General features: G+C 41.1%; 1 protein-coding gene across 3 annotated transcripts in view; it reads left to right on the forward strand.

The window, feature by feature from the left end:
- Positions 1-12,484, forward strand: part of MOB3B (MOB kinase activator 3B) — a 103,884-nt gene that overhangs the window by 346 nt on the left and 91,054 nt on the right. The gene's annotated exons all lie outside the window — the stretch shown is intronic.

Genomic DNA, 12,484 nt, shown 5'->3' on the forward strand with positions numbered 1-12,484 from the left:
CCCTTCCCCATCCCGCTCGCCCCAAATGGCGGGGGGTGTGTGTGTGTGTCCGTCCCGGTCCTCCCAGCCCGCCTGTCCGGGAACCCGCCCCCGTCCCGTTCGAAGCGGCAGGTGGGCGCCGGGCGGGAGGCTCCCCGCGAGGGGCGCTTGGCTCCCCGCCACTGCCGCTGTGGAGGGGCAGCCGCCGCCTGTCCCGGAGCCCGCGGAAACGTGCATTTCCGTAAGGGCTTTTCTTCTTTTTCCCCACTTCCACACACACCCCCCCCCCGGTCTCCCAAAGGTCGCTGGGTGCTCCCCGCCAGGGCTCGGGGGTTTGCTCGCTCTCGCTCAGGTTGCTGCTGGCGCCGTAGACCTGTTGCCTTACGGAGGGTGCCTGGCAGCCGGCGGGACCGAGCCAGCCCTGGGCAGGGCGCGGGGGGCTCCTGCTCCCGCCGAGCCTGGCACCGGGCGGGCGAGGCTGCGGGTTGGAGAGGGGAAGGAGGAGGCAAGTAGTCGTCAGGCTTGGGTTTCGATTGTCTTTCCCTCTCCACTCATTTAAACCCAGTATGTTGTCCCCTTCCCTGCCCACTCGTCCCGCTGCCTTTCTGCACGGTTTCTGCACCGTACTCTGACGCGGGGAGGTGAGACCCGAGCCCTGCCTCCTGGTCCTGTTGTGCCCGAGTTGCGCAAAGGGATGGGAGCGTCAGCACCACAGGCTGGGAGTTTGTCTTCTGGCATCTTCTGAGGCACAACCCATTAAAAACGTAAATTTTGCTTTCAGTTCTTTTGATGCTGGGGATGAAGTTAGTGTCTCAACAAACCTGCCACGCAGCTGATCTGCCAGGTCTTTTAGTTGTGGAGAGACAGGCTCAGGGTACTGGATTTTGCTTTCAGTTTGTGAGGTCGCTCGGTGAAAAATGGTTTGTGTTAAATTCCTTGTTCGCTAGTGGAACACAGGATTTGAAATCTCTGCAAGTCCTTGCAGTGTCACGATGTGACAACCTGACAGCTGATCTCTCAGAAGCTGACCCAGGGCTTGTTATGGCGAAATGAGTAATTGCTGGTGCAAGGACCAGCAAACCCCAGAGGTTCCCGCTGTTGGCTTGAAAGAGAACAGCTGCAATGCAAGCGCAGTGGGTCCTGGTTGGCCAGGGCTCCAGGAGAGCCCTGCTTGCAGCTGATTGACCCTGCAGTTCATCTGTGTTTCTTTTGGCAAGACTACTGCCAGCTGGCATTTGAAGATGTAGAGGCCTTCTTGCTCCCATTTGATGGTCAGATCAACCTGTTCTGGGGCTGGCTGTGGGCAGCTCTCATAAACAAAATGTTCTCATTGAGGCAGGGGTGTGTCCTAAACCAAGTTAGAGCAAGAACAGGTTACCTGTATGATTATCAGACAGATAAAGGGTGTTTGAGGATCCTTCCCACCCCTGCTTAGGTTGTAGTGATTTCTTATATAGATGGCAGGACTGCTTCTATTCTCCAAGCCCTTTAATTGTGTTTTTACACACAGCTGTAATTTGTGTATAATGAGGGGTACTGATGAGAAAATCTTCTGGGCGTTCTTCTCAGAGTGGAGAATTTATGGGCAGGGTGCTCTGCAGCAGGTGGACAGAGAGCATGTTCGCCCGCTTCCACCACAGCAAAGCATGTTATTCCAAGATTTGCAGACTCTTCTGAGTGGACCAACATTTGTGATAGTTTTGCTTCTCCACCCTGTGGGGTAGAGAAGAGAGCATTCATGGCACAACAACAACAACAAAAAAAGGAGAAACTGTTCTTTTGTAACAGAGTATGCACTTCTCAGAGAGGGGATAGGGTAGAAAGAGGAGGAATGCAAGGGAGACAGGATACAGTCAAGCAATACTGAGTTCCAGAAAGTGCTAAAGAGCGAAAGGAGATGGATGCAGAACAGCGTGATGTTGTTTGGCATCAAGCAGCTTGGAATGATGATTTAATGGTGTTTGCCACAGTGTTGGTCTAGTAGCTGGTGCTGCTTAGAGCACATTAGTGAGTGATGCGAATCTTGGGACAGGACCAAATCACTTCAGCTCTTTTGTTGTTATTTCTCTTGCAATAAATATTTCTTTATCAACTGCCAGCAAAGTATTCAGCATCATTTGAGATCCCTGAGGAAGGTATTCGTGTTCTGGTACAGAAACTAAAGAGAAGTAGACAGGGCCAAGTTCCCTGGGAACATGATCACAGAGTCATTTGGAATAGCAGTTGTTTGAAAATGTTGCAGGAAAAGCTTGGTACTGTTCTTTGTTTAATGTTCAGTCTTTATCACGGGTCAGGTAAACTGAGATCTCAGACAGAAGGGCTTACAGACAAAACACAATATTATTTTCATTTTTCTGTTTTAGAATATTATCTCAGCATTAGATGCTTCCATAATACCTTTGACATATATAAGTCTTGTGAGCCTTTTCCGAGCCAGAGACTTCGGCCTATGCAGGTAAGATGGAGAAAGAAAGCTGAAGTGAGTAAGATATAACTGGAATTTTAATGCTAACTACTGTACAATTACATTTACTTCCAGAGAAATTGCCATCTTACTACTGCAGTAAATTTCTTTGGTAATGGGTAATTATTACATTAGTATATTAAAGGAAAAGGCTTACAAATGAACTGCAGGTATGGCTGAAGATGTAATAGTCAGCCATACACAGAGTAACTGAGAGGCTCTTAAAGGAGTGTGGACCAGATAACAACAGAAGAGGTTTTGCTCTCTGTTCTCCTGTGGGTGTTGTGCAGTCTTGTTGCTACACTCCCCTTTCTCTTTTGTGCTGCTTCTCACATGCAGTGGGCGTTCTTCCCTGCTTTACTTTAAATCTTTATGTTGGAACAAAAGCATGGATTTTGTTTGTTCGTTTTCTATGGATAATTTCCTGTTGGTCTGGCAAGATCAGGAAAAAGTTCAAGAAGTGTTAGAGCAGGACAAAAATGTGGGATTGAAAAGTGGGGAAGGGAGGAAGTTGGGGTAAAATTGGGTCATCCTGTTTTGCGAACCATAACTTTAGTTTGATTTACCCCAAAAAGATAAAAAAGGCTAATCAAACAGCTTCATGGGAACACACCTTTTAAGAGCAGGGAGCTCTTCAGTCAAGACTTTCCAAGATCTTTTTGATCTAAGAAATCTGTTTAATTTAAAATACCTGCTGCTTTTGCTGTTGATGCTGTCTCCTTACCACACCACTACAGTCAGAAAAAAAGGATTTTCTGTTTTTGTGTGAAGATTGAACATACCCTCATCTATCAAAAGATGCAGGTTTTTAATCCAGAAAGACTGTAGTAAATTCTGTGGCTAGTAACATGCAGTATATCCAGGTACTTGGCAGTAGAGGACCTCTCCTGTCTTAAAAACAAGTCTCCCCACTGTAGTGAGTACTAAGTTTGTAACTTTACACTTATTACCATTTGGGGGTATAAAAAATGAAAATACATCTATCATAATTATGCAGCTCTGAAGCTTCAAAACAAATGCTAGTAGATGAGCGCAGTCTCTAAATCAGGGACTGAGGAGAGTGCTGAACAGGCATTTAAAACAGCCTGGGGAGGCTTGACACCAGCCCTTGACTCTGTGTGCTGAAACAGAAGAAGTGTGGCTGAGGGCTGTAAGAAATGAAGTTCCATTTTATTTCTCACCCCTTGGTCATGCATTCCTTACTTCAGCTCTAAATCTTGGGAGAGCTGCAATTTGTTTCTTCCATCTCACAACTGTCTGTATTTCAAAGTGATCCAGCCTTTCATTGACCAGTGCAGTGTGGTACAAATACTAGCAGTGAGCCTTTCAGATGGTTTCCCTGAAAAATACGGACTTCTGCTTTTTCTTCTTCTACCCAGGAAAACAGTCGAGCTCTCCAGTTAGAGGATCTTGAAACATAGTAACACTTTTCCTTAAAAAAAAATCTGAAGTGACTTTGAATCTCTGTACTAATTCTAAGAATCTTAGAAAAGCATTTTTACTTTCTCATTTTAGCATCTTTTTTTTTCTGTTGTTCTTGTATGGAAGTACCCACTGACATGGTAGTAAGAGTGCTTGGTAAGATAGACATTGAAGTGGTATGTATCCACAGTGGTATCAAAGACAACAATCTAAAAAATTTGAGGAAATACACGTTTTTGTTTCTTTGGGTCTCCAGTTACAGTAGTCATAAAAAATTATAAAAGTTACACAAATCTAAATTGTAAAGTTAGGTGTAACAGCAGTTGTCTGGAAGTTTTCATAGAAAAGTACAGTACTTCATTTCTAAATGCTCCTGTAAGGGAAAGGTCAAGATTTAAAGTTATTTGACTTCAAATAGTAGAAGACCACAATCAGTCTCAGACAATGCAACTCCTTCCACAGGAATGGAAAGTTGCGTATGTATCCTCATTGAGGGTTAACACTGAATTCCAGATGGGAAATGCGAAAATGGTACTGTCTACAATAATTTCTTTTTTCTTCTATAAGATACAATTAACTTTAACTTGTAAAAGCAAAGTTGGTTTTGGTTTTGGTGTTTTTTTTGGTTGGTTTTAGGTGTGTGTGTGTGTGTTTGTTTTTTCAGGAAGCTATCACAGGCAGTTCTTAAACACTTGTTCCCTAGAAATGCCAGTCAGTTAAGCTTCTCTGGATACCCCAAATTATCCCCTAATAAGTGTATGGCTTTACAACCTCTCTATTTCCCCCTTTCAAAAAAAAAAACAAACAACACACAGCAAACCCCTACATCTTGACATGTGAGTCATAATTGACAACAAAGCATGCATGAGTTAATAGGCATATCTTCAGATTCATGAAGGTACCTCCCCAGAAGAGCAGATGAAGGAAGCGAATGTTTCCACACTTTCCAGGGATGGGCTTTTGCTCATGGTGCTGTCCTTACCTAGCCAAAATGTGTTGTGATCCCATGAAGAATTTGATGGAATCTGGTAGGATATGTAAGGTGGTGTCCAGTCATATCTCCTGAAGTCTGTGTGTGCTCTTGGCTTTTCAGAGACTGAAATCCAAGTGCAGATTTGAGCAAAGAGATGTCCAGCATACATATAGGTATGTACGTACAACTTGACATCAGGCTTCAGTTCAGCAGCTTCCTTGAGTTGGGCATCCAAAATTTGGTTATATTAATTCTCCGCAGTAACCATACATTAAAAGCAGCATATTAAATAAAAATCAGAATTAAATGTGCTTGAACATCTTTTGCTGCGGTCAAACACCACTATGGTGTCAACGTAGTTGCAAAGTGTTTAAACTAACAAAATGGAGATTACACAGATTGATTAATGAGGTTGTTGAAGATTTAATGTTAACTATGTGCAAGTCGATCACATCCTCCCATATGCAACTAGTTAGGGAACTGAGCTCTTACACTGGTGATCAAAAGTAGACATACATTTAGGAGTCTGAAACCCATTCTCTCTTCCCCCTGTTTCTGCAAAATAGGAGCACATGAGAGTGAAGTGCGTGGGCCTCATCTCCTTAGCTCAATGTCTGACCTACATGCCTAATATTAGGCAGTTTTAAGTATCCTGTTGTTGCACTCCTGGGATCAGGAATAATAATACCGTTCCATTAAGATAGCTACATCCAGAATTAGTTTTTCTGCCCCTGCCTGCCCCTGCCCCACCCCCCAAAAAAAAACAACAAACCCACCCAAAAAGAAAGGGATTTTGATTTATATATTCCATTTAAATAAAGGGAAGGCATGAGACTGAAGTTGCTGTCCAGCCCTCAAAACTTCTCAGGCAAAACGTTGAGATTCTGTCCTCAGTAGTAGTAACATCACATTGACAGTTTTGTCTTCAGAATATTCTCTTTTCTTCCCCAGTCCCACATAGTCACAGAAGTATTTTAACTCTTTTCCTCTAACATTCCAATTCAACACATTCCATTTATGATGAACATATTTTAGGAATCAGATATGCTTAGAAATCTGAGGTGGAAAAAAAAAATCAATGTCAGAACTCATCCAGTCTTCTAATATATAGGGAATGGTTCTGAGACCCAGGGTATTCAAGGTCTCTTGAGTATCAGTTAAACTGATGATGATGATGACTTGAAACACTGCTTCGCTCTGCCTGTGTAAGGGAAAGAAGGGTGGGAGAGGAGTGGAAGAAATTTATGTGTGTGTCCATATAGTAAATATTTTCAGATTAATCTTGTCTGCTTATGAACTCAAAACAGGTAGAATAGATACATACTTTATATAGCATTGTGAACCAACATACCCTAAAAATTCATGCTGTAGTTATTGGATATGCTGTAAAGAAAGATGGGAGTTTTATCTCTGTAGGAAACAGAGATGAGTCTACTTGCAAAATAAGATCAAAGATGGGGATTTTCTAGCTCAGAAGGTCTACACATCATTATTTTTGGGTTTAAAGAGGCCCAAGTCATTCTATTCTTATCTTTTGTGTAAATTAAGATCTTTGTAGCATACAAGACTCCAGGAAGGTCTGTCTTCCTTGTGTATGTCTGCATCTTGATCTTTTTTCTGCATAGTGAAGTAATGCAAAAGTAACATCTATGCAGTATCCAAACGCAGGGGTTTTGGGTCATAAAACAATTGGCATATTCTGTGGGAAGACCACAGAACTTTTTTATATTGCAAAGAGAGAACACAGAGCAATATCCTCTTGTTTTTTAGAAGGCTTGTCTTCTGAAGAAGCAGAGGTACTAAGTGCCACTTCACTTGAGTACTCTACATGTTTAACATAGAGCACTGAATGTCCCCAATTATCAATTTGAAAATTATTAAAATAAAATTTAAAACCTAACAAAAAGGGGAAAATTACTGGATTCAGTTGTGGTTTAACCCTAGCTAGCAACCAAGCACCACACAGGTGCTTGCTCACCCTCCTTCCCACCTCTGGTGGGATGTGGGAAACAACTGGAAGGGCAAAAGTAAGAAAACTCTGATGGGCTGAGATAAGAACAGTTTAAAAATAGAAATAAAATTAAATAAAAATAATAGCAAATTGTAGTGAAAAGGAAAAGAACAAAAAAGAGAGACAGGAACAAAACCCAGGAAAAACAAGTGATGTAACTGTGCACTACCTGCTGACTGATGCCCAGCCCTGGCCAACTCCCCCCGAATAATATCCTAGCATGACATCATATGATACGGAATACCCCTTTGGTCAGTTTGGATCAGCTGTCCTGGCTGTGCTCCTGGCAGAGCATGGGAGGCTGAAAAAGTCCTTGAATATTGTAAGCACTACTCAGCAACAACTAAAACATCAGTGTGTTGTCAACATTATTCCCATACTAAATCCAAAACACAGCACTATTCCAGCTGCTAGGAAGAAAATTAACTATCCCAGCTGAAACCAGGACATATTCTTACAAAGAACCAAAAAATAGAAGATGTTACCTCTTTATGACCTCTGTTTTTTCATAAGGCTGTCGAAAATTGCAACGCATGTTCTCAATTCTGTTTGGACCACTTCCCAGGAACAGGGGCTGTATTGCTTGTCTTTTAGGAAGTTGGTGATTCTTTGGAAGTACTTCTTCATGCTGAATGTAGTGCTTTTTAGGCTCCATGCTTGAAAGCTGTTTCTTGCTTTTGGTAGCTCTTCTGACAAGCATATCTCTAATTCTTCAATTTGCCAATAAATTATATTTTGGAGTTTCTCAATCTTCCTTGTATTGCAAGCACCAGCAGGAAGATTTTTGCTAAATAGGTGGAAGATCTGTTGGAGGAACTCATAGATGATTATCCTGACATTCTTCTGTGTGACCTTGATAATCTCCATGGGGAATCTGAAATCAGTTATTTCACTGAGGCATTGCTGAGAAAAATAGCCGGCCATATTGCACAGAAAGTTCATGTTGTGATAGTTTACTTTGACTCCTTGGAAAAGGCAAACTGGGTGCGAGATTTTGATGTACAATGCTAGCGTCATGCAAACTTGCAGCAAACTTCTCTGAGGCAAGGTGGTCATGCTAATGAAGTAGTCAGCACTATTTTCCTTTTTGCAGAGACGTAAGCTTGCAGTTTATGGTTGTCTTGCCTGTCTTCACATGCTTCTCTTCCATGTCTCTGAATTTATTTCCTCTGTATGACATGCTGCGTATTACTCATTTGTTAGGAGTTGCGTTTTTATCAGCTGTGATACTGCCAAGCTTTATTGTTGATTTCAGTTTCAGATAGTTGCAAAGGTTTGCTCATTTCTGCTTTGACTGTATTTAATTGAAAAAAGAGTGAGTCAATGTGATCAGTCAGAGGACATGGACAGACTAGCAGTTTACAATCTGGAAAAGGCATTTCATCTTCTCATATTCTTACTGGAACAGGCAGTCCTGCTTTATGCTGAGAAATTTTACTTTTATGCTTAAGTGGGCAAAGAGACTGAAAAATAATCATATCACCAGCTAACAGATATGCAGATATGCACTCTAAGCAAAATGTAATTTTATTGATTTAAAAATAAATGTCTTTTTTGGTAGAAAAAATTATTTTGTTTGGGGAGTGGGCTAAATTTTATTAGCAAAATAACCCAGTTATTGACACAAACATTGACTCACTAAGAGCATATGTTACTATGTTGGCAGAAGAGAAGTATATACAACTCTTAAGACAGATGCCTTTTTCTCCAAAATCTTGGATAATTGGCTGCTAAGATAAGCTTTCCTCTACTTAATCACTTGATGAATCAGCCTAGGTTTTTAGAGCCCTAAAGGAAGGCATGCTTTTTTGTAAAGAAGAGGAATTCCTCACATTTCAGAGTAAGAAAACTTCTATTCTGAAGCCTGCTCCTGTGAAGACAAGCCCTCAAAGAGACTGAATTTACCTGTGTTGGTAGCAAAATGTCCTAACTTCAGGACCACCCCAGCCAGTGTAATGCTGGAATGTCTCCCAGTGACTGGCCACTGTAATTCTCTCAATACCGAGTCTTTGGGCCAACTTGTAGTAGGACTGCAGGTAGCCACCAGCATGTTAATTTTAAGTGCCCAAAACAGGCTCAGCCTTCTGTGATGACAGTTCTGAGACAGTAATGCAATTTCAGAAATTAATTGAGAAATTGCATTTCTGAAATTAGTGAAAGCACTATGGCTTGAAATGAAAGTGCTTGGTTGGTTCATGAATATGCACTAGCAGTGCCATGTTTCCAGGGACTGGTGGGTGCTTCTAGTGCAGCACTAGCCCTTTCAACTCGTCACTCTAATGACAGTGAGAACTCACTGGTGATTGAAAAGGAAGACTGGGCTGAGTATTAAGATAAGCAAAAGTTACAAGGCATTAGCAGGCAGATTTGGTTCTCTTCTTGTAGGAATCTGTAAGGATTGCTAAATTTATATGTGAACCAAAGCGATTTGGTCAATGAAGTGTAGAGAGTTTAGAAAGCCAGGGGACATGCCCTGCATAATTACAGGGATATTTGGAAAAGAATAGGGAAAAAAAGTTGAAGCTTAGGAATGTTTGATGTAAGCACCAAAGTAATTCCTGGATGCTCTTAAGATTAGACAGTATTTTGTTAAAAATCCTGTTGATGCTTGGGACAACCTACTATAATGTGACAGACTGAAAGGCTGGTATGGATAAGCAGTTTCTTTAGCAAGGCACAGGATGACTTCAGCAGATGTAGAGCAGGACCCTATTGATACATAAATGCTCCTGTGGTTGTTATTCTTGGTTTGCTACTGCTGATGCTAATGCTGTAGTAATATTGTGGTGTTGCTATAAATTATCTACGCCCAGAGATCTTCAGTTTGTGAATGAAACTGTGGGGAGGATGTTTTGTGTTTGAAAGACTGGACAGAGAATCAAGAAGGCTGTGGTAGATTTGATGCATAGATTTGTCTTTTGGTGAGGCATTAAATTACTTTCTCTTTCAGTTCTTAATTTTTTTTAAAGACAGGATTATTACATTATTCTTGCTTTTTATTTGCTGTATCTGTCTGTATTCCTTAAACACATCTAAGGTATGTATGACTTCTAGTGTGTAGGGATCTAAACTGAATTGGAGGTGTTGCATTTATTATATATTTTTAAATTTTTTTTAAGTCCTGTGCACATATTGAAATGATTTGAGCTAAACTGTAATTAGCATGTAGTATTAACATGTAGTGTTAGGAAGATCAGAATATCTAACTGAAATTTAGTGTAACTCAAGCTTGTACTAAAGGGATAAGGATGAGTTTTTCTGAAATTGGATCTATTACAAAAGATCCCAGGACACAGGGCACATTTACTAGTCACTATACACAGTCTAAAGCAGCAGCAAATATGTTCCTCTGATATTTTTTTTTTTACGTTGCCACAAAGTTAATGTTAAAAAAGGTAGTAGAGATTTTCTTTTTTTACTGAGGATGTTATAGCATCAGAAAATTCTGGCTTTAATAAACTTGACTGAGCAGAACAGAAATAAGTAGCAGGCTGAATCAGATCTTGATACATGGCTGAAATTGTACAGTGAGAGATTAGTTTGAGAGATTAGTTATGTATACTGAGCTGAAATGGGTTCATTCAAGACATCACATGAAAATAAATCATGTCAGATCCATGTCTAGGTTACAGCTAGAGTAATCGCATTAAGAACGTCTATACTGTAACGCCAGAGAGATCAGAGTCTGATCAAAAGCTTTACCACTGGGGACATGGTTTTAATGTCTGGCTGTGGTTTTGTCAGTTCAGTTCAGAATTAATGCTAATTCATCTCACCTTCAATTTGGCTCACTCGTTGCAGTAAAAATCTCAGAACAAAATTTAAATTTGGGGTACAGATGTATAGCTCTGTTGCATTAAACGGAACAACATGGATTTAAATCAGGTGACGACCAGTCCTTTCATCTGCTAAAACAAAACGCAGAACAGCTTAGTGTTGCATTGCAAAGCTGCATCTGAATCATTGTTAAAATGCTTTTACTCTGTTACACACTGGAGAGCAGAATTGCATCCCCAGCCATCCCTTGTTATCCTTCTATTGTGATTTCATGAGTGATTCATGAGCTATTTGGATGTTGTGATTAAATACTAAAGTTTCAAGGGGATATAAAGCGATAGTTAAGAGTCTTTTAGCTGTTATAGGAGAAACTGAAGAAATTTTATTTTCTCAAAAAAAAAAAAAAGGCAACAAGGGAAAACCCATTCACAGTCACTTCTAGATGAGCTGATTGTAGGTGGTGAAGGAGAGAATACATTCATTGTGGAAGAACCTTTTGGCCATGTTTAGGGATCAGATACCTGTTGACTTTGTGGTGCTTATCTAGGGACAAGTAAGGATGGGTGCTTCCCAGGGAAGCTCATTGTCTCTACACAATGCTGTGTGTAACTCCCCTACTTTGAGGACACCTGTTTTACCCACATGAAGTTTACCATCTTCTGAAAGAAAACTCTCCTTCCCTGAGAACACAGAGAGGAAGGAGAGATACACACATTCTACCTTGTAGCACAAACCATCTGTCTGTGTTGATCTGGTCATGTGTATATATATGTGTTGTACATGTGTTTGCGTGTGTGTTTCTACTGGGAATGCACGCTTAACCTTACTACTGGTTGCACCTCGGAGCATGGGGCTGTGGCAGCTTCACCTCTGTTGGGCCGCTGGATTCTTCCCATCCTAACAAATAACGGTCGCTTTCTCTCAACCAGGGACAAGCAATTCCAGTAGGAAACCCACGGTCTCATCTAAGCACTTATAAAGTACCCATCTCACCTTGTTGATGTTATTGAGGGCTGTATAAGTAAAGGAGCACTTGCACAGATAAGAAGAAAATATTGATCTTTATTGGAATATCTGCCATGGGGAAAATGTAGACGTCATAGTCTACTGGAAAAACAGAGGTCGAATACCCTACAAAGGCTGCTTGGCTTTCCATGGGAATTTCCATCTGGCTGCAGTGTCAGACTCTGTGTTACATTTTTGTGACTCTAGCATTCCCATCTGCTTGCAATCAATTGTAATAAAGAGTTAGACTAACATTATTGTTCATCCGTCTGTAAAAGGGTCATCTTGGCAGCCAATAAAATAGTAGTAATGAAAGCATCTCCACAGTGATAGGAGATACAAGGTTCCTAATGCTTTCTCACTTGTACTACTCAGTGCTGGTCTTGTTAAAGTTGTGCGGTAAAATAAGAAACCAAAATGCCACACTAGATTCCAGGAGAGAGACTCACTTGGTTTTCCTGCTGAGCAGTGTTTCTTTCTTTCCGGGAAGAGCATAAACATCACTGTATTTCTTCTCTCAGATGTGAAAAACCCCTAGGCCTGAATCACAGAATCCAATAAGCATGATAGGCAAAGCTCCACCCAGACAATTTATTTACCCCCAACTGCAGAGGAAATGTTTCATGTTGTGTGTATTTTTAGAGATCTTTGTCAGTCATATTACTTGTGGGACCAAGCCTCTAACAGGGCACAGATGAGGTCAAGCTTAGGATGAAGTTTTAGCACACACAACCAAACTGATCTAATAGTTAGCTCCCGCTCAGAGAGTTGGTCCTGTTTCTCTCTTATTTGGCCTTAGGACTGTTTCAGCTTGGGAAACTAGTCACACTGAAAATCCAATCCCCTTTCGTTT

The sequence above is a fragment of the Phalacrocorax carbo genome, chromosome Z (genome assembly GCF_963921805.1).
Source record: "Phalacrocorax carbo chromosome Z, bPhaCar2.1, whole genome shotgun sequence".
NCBI classification, from domain to species: Eukaryota; Metazoa; Chordata; class Aves; order Suliformes; family Phalacrocoracidae; genus Phalacrocorax; species Phalacrocorax carbo.